Below are 6,339 nucleotides of genomic sequence, written 5' to 3' on the forward strand. Positions count from 1 at the left end.
CGCGATGGGCGCGTGAAAAAAACGCCAAAACGCCCCTAACTTGACGCCTGCACATTCGCGACCTCTACACGTGTCCAAGAAAAATCGCCCGCGCCCCAAAATATCATATTTTAACGCGCGTGAACTGGAAATGTGTCAGCTGCCGTTAAACCCCGAAGAAGAAGAAGAAGCAGCAGCAGCTGTGTCCCAGAATTCATAGCGCGGCCCAGCGCAGTTTCCAACAATGGCGGCAGCTAGTTAGTTTTAATATTACTCTTATTATTCTTTCTGGGTCACAAAATAAACGTTTAACATATTTTCAGGCGAGAATGTAGCTGTGTAAACCTCAAATATCTGCTCAGTGTATCAGGACACCACATATTTTCAAAAGCGCTCCGACGTTTTCGGAGACGTCTGTTACCCACTAGCTCGATAGCTAGCCGGGTGCTAGGTCACTAGCGCAGTGAGAACACCGGACTCCCCGCAAATCGTTTTCAAACCCACCGCCGTCTTTCGCTACTCAGGTTAAACATATATAAGTCACTTAGATAACTTAAAAATGTTATTGTTTGGCTTTTTTTTAGTATTTTATTTGTTCCTGAGTAAATCGGTTTGTCTGAGATTAAAGTTATAGTTTTTACACAGCTGAATAAACGTCAAGCAGACAGCTGATTATCAGAAGTGTGAGATGCTGGAGAATTTACTCCGGTGTCCTGTTATATTTTAGACAGCAAGGAGTTTATTAAACTTCACCCAAACTTTTGCATCCCACTGTATCAGTATATTTTGTCATTAGTATAATATGAAATAAATTCTACATGTGTCAAGTCGTGTGCCAACATTTGCTGTGTAGTAGAACTGAGACATTAGTCATTATAAAAATTTATTTGAAATAATATTAGAATTCTCAAACAGAAAAACATTAAACATAAATATATAAAATATAAGCATTTACAGAGAGACAGGAATAAAAACGACCAGCTGCTCTCCAGAGCAGGAACAAGGCTGAGGATGAAATGCACAATTGGAGACTGGTGTGGACTCTTCAGGGACACCAGGATGGCCAGCTCCAGCGCCGATGGACCGTCCTGGGACCCGCCCCTCATCTGCCTCGGAGCCGTCCTCCCCTGTGGGCCTGTAAAACAGCACAAAACACAAAGAAATGAGAAGGCTGCTACTAGATTTTAATTTCAACATTGAAAAAAACAAAAACAGGATATAATCAGGGGTTCTCAGAATAACTAGCCCCTGGCCACGCACTTTATGCACTTTTTTCCCCACACACACACATGAACATTGGTCACAGTTCTCACAATTGATTCTCAAAGTGCAAACCTTTGTAGATTGCAAAACGTAAAAGTATTATTATGCCGCGGTTTGTCTTCATCTGCCTGCCACTTTCGTGCGCCTTTTTCCCTCGCGGTGCAGGTGTCTATTTCCGAATGAGGCTCATAGTTATGGGTGTTTTTGTGCTGTTTTTTCTATTGGACCAAAACCAAACATGATAAATTTGGCAAGCGCAGGAGACACGACACGGAGGAGATTTGTCAATCAGGCTGCAGAATGCAATGCTGTACGGTGCAGAAAAAAGGAAATCAAAAAAAAGAGGCAGTGACGGATGAACAGCGGGACCACTGTGTGCTGTTTATTAATAAACAATAAAATATATTCCTAAATGACAACATGCCTAAAAGCAGAACGGTATTTGTACGTCAGTGGGAAAATAGCGGTGGCTTGCTAGCTTGTGTGCAGCTTCCCCGGGTCAGTGAAAACTTTAGAGAAAACTTAAGAGAAATGAATGAACTTACCAGGTTGCCCGATCTCTTCACATATCTTCCTCCAAGCTCGGTCCTTTATATTCCTGTCTCGGTCCAGAAGGCAGCTGGTGTCGTACGGCTCCGGGTTGTTTGCTACGGCATTGATTAGCCTTCCTTCTATTGAAGAATAAAGGGCTTTGGCTGGATATGCCCCTTTGAACTAGGTAACAGCCACGTCACCAGGCTCCTGATTGGTTGTCGCGGCGCGATTTTACGCTGGAGTTCAGATTTTTCCAACTCAAGCGGGGGAGGCGAAACGCGTGTATGCACAAAATGCAACACATAAACTCACGCGCGTGGATTTTTTCGCGAGTCAAACGCCTGAAACGCCCTACACTCACGCGCGTTTCTGGCGTTTTCGCGACGCCAAAACGCTTCCGAATTTTCACGGGGGCCGCAATCGCGGGTCAGCGCGCCTTTCCATTGACTTTACATGTAAACCTGACGCTCCGCCTGCCTCTATCGCGTTCGGTGTGAACACACCGTAAGAAGCTAACAAAACTCAATCACAAATTACTGAATATCATATGTGTGTGATGTGCAGTTTATGGTCCTGAGAAAAGTGGATTACATAAAGAACAGATGCATTTAAATATGTTTATTGTTGTGTATTTAGATTGTTTGCTTTGGTAACTGCGATTATAATCACAATGACAAAAAAGTGCAAAAAAATAAATGTCGGTTATATTCATATACACTGTAAACCCGGATAAGTTCAATACACTTAAATCGTTTGAGGAAACCGATTTTGAGGAAATCCTGCTAGGATTCACTGCACTGCATCAGATACTCTGTAAGATTAAGGTCGACTATCGAACGGCGTATAAAGTAAAGGCTTTAAAACAAAGTAAACGCTGAAAGTACAAACATCGCTAATGTCACATAACTTTGCCGGCATGTGGCCAACAGTAATGTTTTAACGGTCTTCATTATTAAACATTTGCACATAAATAAGTGACATGATATTCAGTACTTACTTTTTTGAAATTTAACTCTCTTCAGCCGCTCCGCTTCCACTTCTTTGCCCCCAGTGGACTTCTTAGCATGGGTTGATTCGTGCAACTGGTCCCTCCGGTTATTGTCTCCCCAGAAACAGTTCCGTTGTGTGGTATGTGCTTTTGTAGCGTTTTTATTCTTGCAGCATTTTTCTTTTGGAAGTGTTTTTTGAAGTTACAGTCCGTTTGGTAGTTGTAGATCATTGGTTAAATGATCATATCTGTGGGGGACTAGTCCAACCGGAATAGTATGGTGGGGAGAGTTTTGTTCTTCCGGTGCGGTCTGTGTGTTTTGTCATGTGCTGGAGTACGCATTAAAGTTTGTCAGCGGACTAACATCGAGAGTGATTATTGGCTCGTCACATCACACGAGAGTGCTACATGGTGTCAGAAGACGGTACGGACGTCACGCCAGCGCGTATGTTTATATCCCTGTCCGGGTGCCGCACTACATATTGTGCGCTGTGTTGGATTAGCCGCTAAAGAAAAAAAAAAAAAAAAAAAAAAGTCGCCCCATCATGGCGGACGGATTTCGCAGACCCGACCCTCTGGTTTTTGATGAGAACATTGCCGACAATTGGCGTGTTTTTGAAAGGGAGTATGATATTTTCATCGCCGCTGCTCACTCTGACAAGCCGGCAAAGACAAGGACTTACATTCTCCTGAATATTGCTGGACCAGACGCCATTGAACGAGAACGCTCGTTCGTTTATGCTCCTGCCGTTCGCGCAGCTGGTGCAGATGGAGAGATACTCACTGCTGCTGAGTCCAGAGAGGATCCAGAATGTTTGAAGGCAAAATTTCGAGAAATCTGCAATCCTCAACACAACAGGACGATGGAAAGATATAGATTCCACACCAGAAATCAGAAGCCAGGTGAGTCATTCATCAGTGATTTAAAGATCAAGGCTAAATGTTGTCACTTTGGGGACCTCACTGACGAGATGCTCAGTGATCGTATCGTCTGTGGTGTCATTAGCGACACGTTGAGAAAGGCTCTGCTAAGGGACAGCGAGCTAACACTGGCTAAAGCTATCTCGGTGTGTCGAATACACAAGATGACTGAAAAAAACAGCAAGACACTAGCAACACAAGCTACCAGTGTCGATGCAGTAAAGCCCATTTTGAACAGCAAGCACAAGCCTCCAATTGTGGAGGAAGCCACGCGGCTAAGCGAGACAAGTGTCCAGCATTTGGACAACAGTGTCACAACTGTAAAAAACTGAATCACTACAAAAGTTGCTGCAAGTCTAAACCACGCAGCCATCACAGAGCCCCTAACAGACAGACTGCAAGGCGGCTTGTGAACGAATTAACAGTGAGTGAGCCACCACTTCAAGATGAAACATTTTACGTGGATGGTGTAGAGCTTGACAGACAGATTGACTGCATCCACGCTAAAGCTAACAAAAAAGATGAGGGATTTGTCACAATACACATAAATGGCGTGCCCACAGAGATGAAAGTAGATACGGGAGCGAAATGCAATGTCATGCCACTCAAGACTTTCGAAACAGTGAATGGCGGAAGACAGACTGTTAAACAAGAGAATCCTGTGAGCCTTGTTGCCTATGGAGGCACGAGAATTCAGACCACTGGAACTGTTACACTCCCTTGTTGCTTAAAGAAGCAGTGTCACACGTTGCCTTTCTTTTTGGTGGATAGAGAAGTGCAACCGCTGCTAGGATTTCGAGCATGCATGGAAATGGGCATTGTGAAAATGAGCCCTGAGGTCCACCAGATCAGCACAGAAAGCAGCACAGATTTCAGCTCCCACATATTCACACAATACCATGACCTGTTCAGTGATGAACTGGGGGAACTTCCAGTCACATACTCAATGATACTAGACCCTGATGTGCAGCCTGTGGTCCGTCCAGCCCACCGCATCCCCATCGCGATGCAAGAAAGAGTCAAAGCTGAACTTGAACGCATGCAACGCATCGGCGTTGTAACACCAGTCACCGAGCCTACTGACTGGGTGTCCTCAATGGTGGCAGCACACAAGAAAGACAAGCATGAGATCAGACTGTGCATAAATCCAAAAGACCTCAACACAGCACTGAAAAGACCCCATCACCCAGTGCGTAGCGTTGAGGAAGTGGCAGCACAGATGTCAGGAGCGACAGTGTTCTCAGTGCTAGATGCAAAAAACTCCTTCTGGCAAATACGGCTCGACGAGAAATCCTCAATGCTGACCACATTCAGCACCCCATTTGGGCGATACAGGTTTCTGCGGATGCCCTTTGGTATCAACTCAGCCAGTGAGGTGTTCCAGCGCTCCATGGAACAGCTGTTTACCGGTTACCCGTGCTCTGTCATCGTGGATGACATCATCATCGGAGGACACGGAGTGGCTGAACATGATGCCAACCTAAAAAAAGTGCTGACACGTGCTCGAGAGATCAAACTCAGGCTAAACCCTGACAAGTGCAAATTTCGCCTAGATCAAGTGTCATATGTGGGCCACATCTTCACAAGGGACGGTCTAAAAGCAGACCCCTCCAAAACCACAGCAGTAGGAGCAATGCCGGTGCCCACGGATGTCACGGCGCTACAGCGCTTCCTCGGTATAGTTAATTACCTTGGGAAATACATACCGAACCTTAGTGAGATTGCCGCACCCCTAAGGAAACTAACCCACAAGGAGACTGCGTGGTGCTGGTTCCCACAGCACCAAGAGGCTTTTGACCACCTCAAATCATGCCTCTCCAGCCCGCCAGTATTGGCGTATTACAATGTCAAGGAGCCAGTCACACTGACGTGTGATGCATCATGCTATGGGCTGGGTGCCGCGTGTTTGCAAAATGGCAGACCGGTGGCCTTCGCCTCACGTGCTCTCACTGACACAGAGACGCGATATGCTCAAATTGTCACGGTCCGCTGTGACAGACCGTGTGGAGAATGCGTGGAGGACTCAGGTGCAGACACAAGTGATACGGGAGTGAACTTAAACAAAAGCGAGCCTTTTATTGTGGCTGAGGAATACAAAAGAAGCAAACCAGAATAAGGGGAGCACAAGAGCGATAACTAAACAGAAACCTAAACTGGGAATAAACTATGGTATGGCTATGACTAGAAATACAACAGACCGGGCATGGAAACACGGAGGGTGGACATACAGACGACGCGACACAGAATGTATGAAACACAGAGACTAAATACACATGAGGGATGATCAGGGGAAGTGGCAACACATGGGATCACAGCTGACACACATGAACCTAACGACAGGACAGGAGGAGTGAAACTGAATACACTGACAGTGAATACAGACTTACAAAGTAAAACAGGAAACATGGAGATTAGACATGACACATGAACCGGAGAGACGTAGTACAGGGGGAGGTGACAGACGCGGCAGCATGAACTTGACAATACAAGACACACAGACATAAACACACGAGGGGCCAGGGAGGCTTGATACAAGGGTAATATATACAACTGGGGTGGACTACCTTAAAGAACCAAACAAACAATAAACATCAAAATAGGTTAAACACAAAACACTGGGTTGCACGACCCAGGACCATGACACAAATAGAGAA

General features: G+C 45.5%; 1 long non-coding RNA gene across 1 annotated transcript; it reads right to left on the reverse strand.

The window, feature by feature from the left end:
* Window positions 1-848: 848 nt before the first annotated feature.
* On the reverse strand, window positions 849-2,281 carry LOC145426034 (uncharacterized). Its single transcript, XR_013906804.1, has 2 exons — window positions 1,788-2,281; window positions 849-1,114 (listed from the first exon to the last, which is right to left on the reverse strand). It is a non-coding gene; the product is annotated as an uncharacterized LOC145426034 (long non-coding RNA).
* Window positions 2,282-6,339: the final 4,058 nt, after the last annotated feature.

Source organism: Astatotilapia calliptera, chromosome 3 (assembly GCF_964374335.1).
Source record: "Astatotilapia calliptera chromosome 3, fAstCal68.1, whole genome shotgun sequence".
In the NCBI taxonomy this organism is placed as follows: Eukaryota; Metazoa; Chordata; class Actinopteri; order Cichliformes; family Cichlidae; genus Astatotilapia; species Astatotilapia calliptera.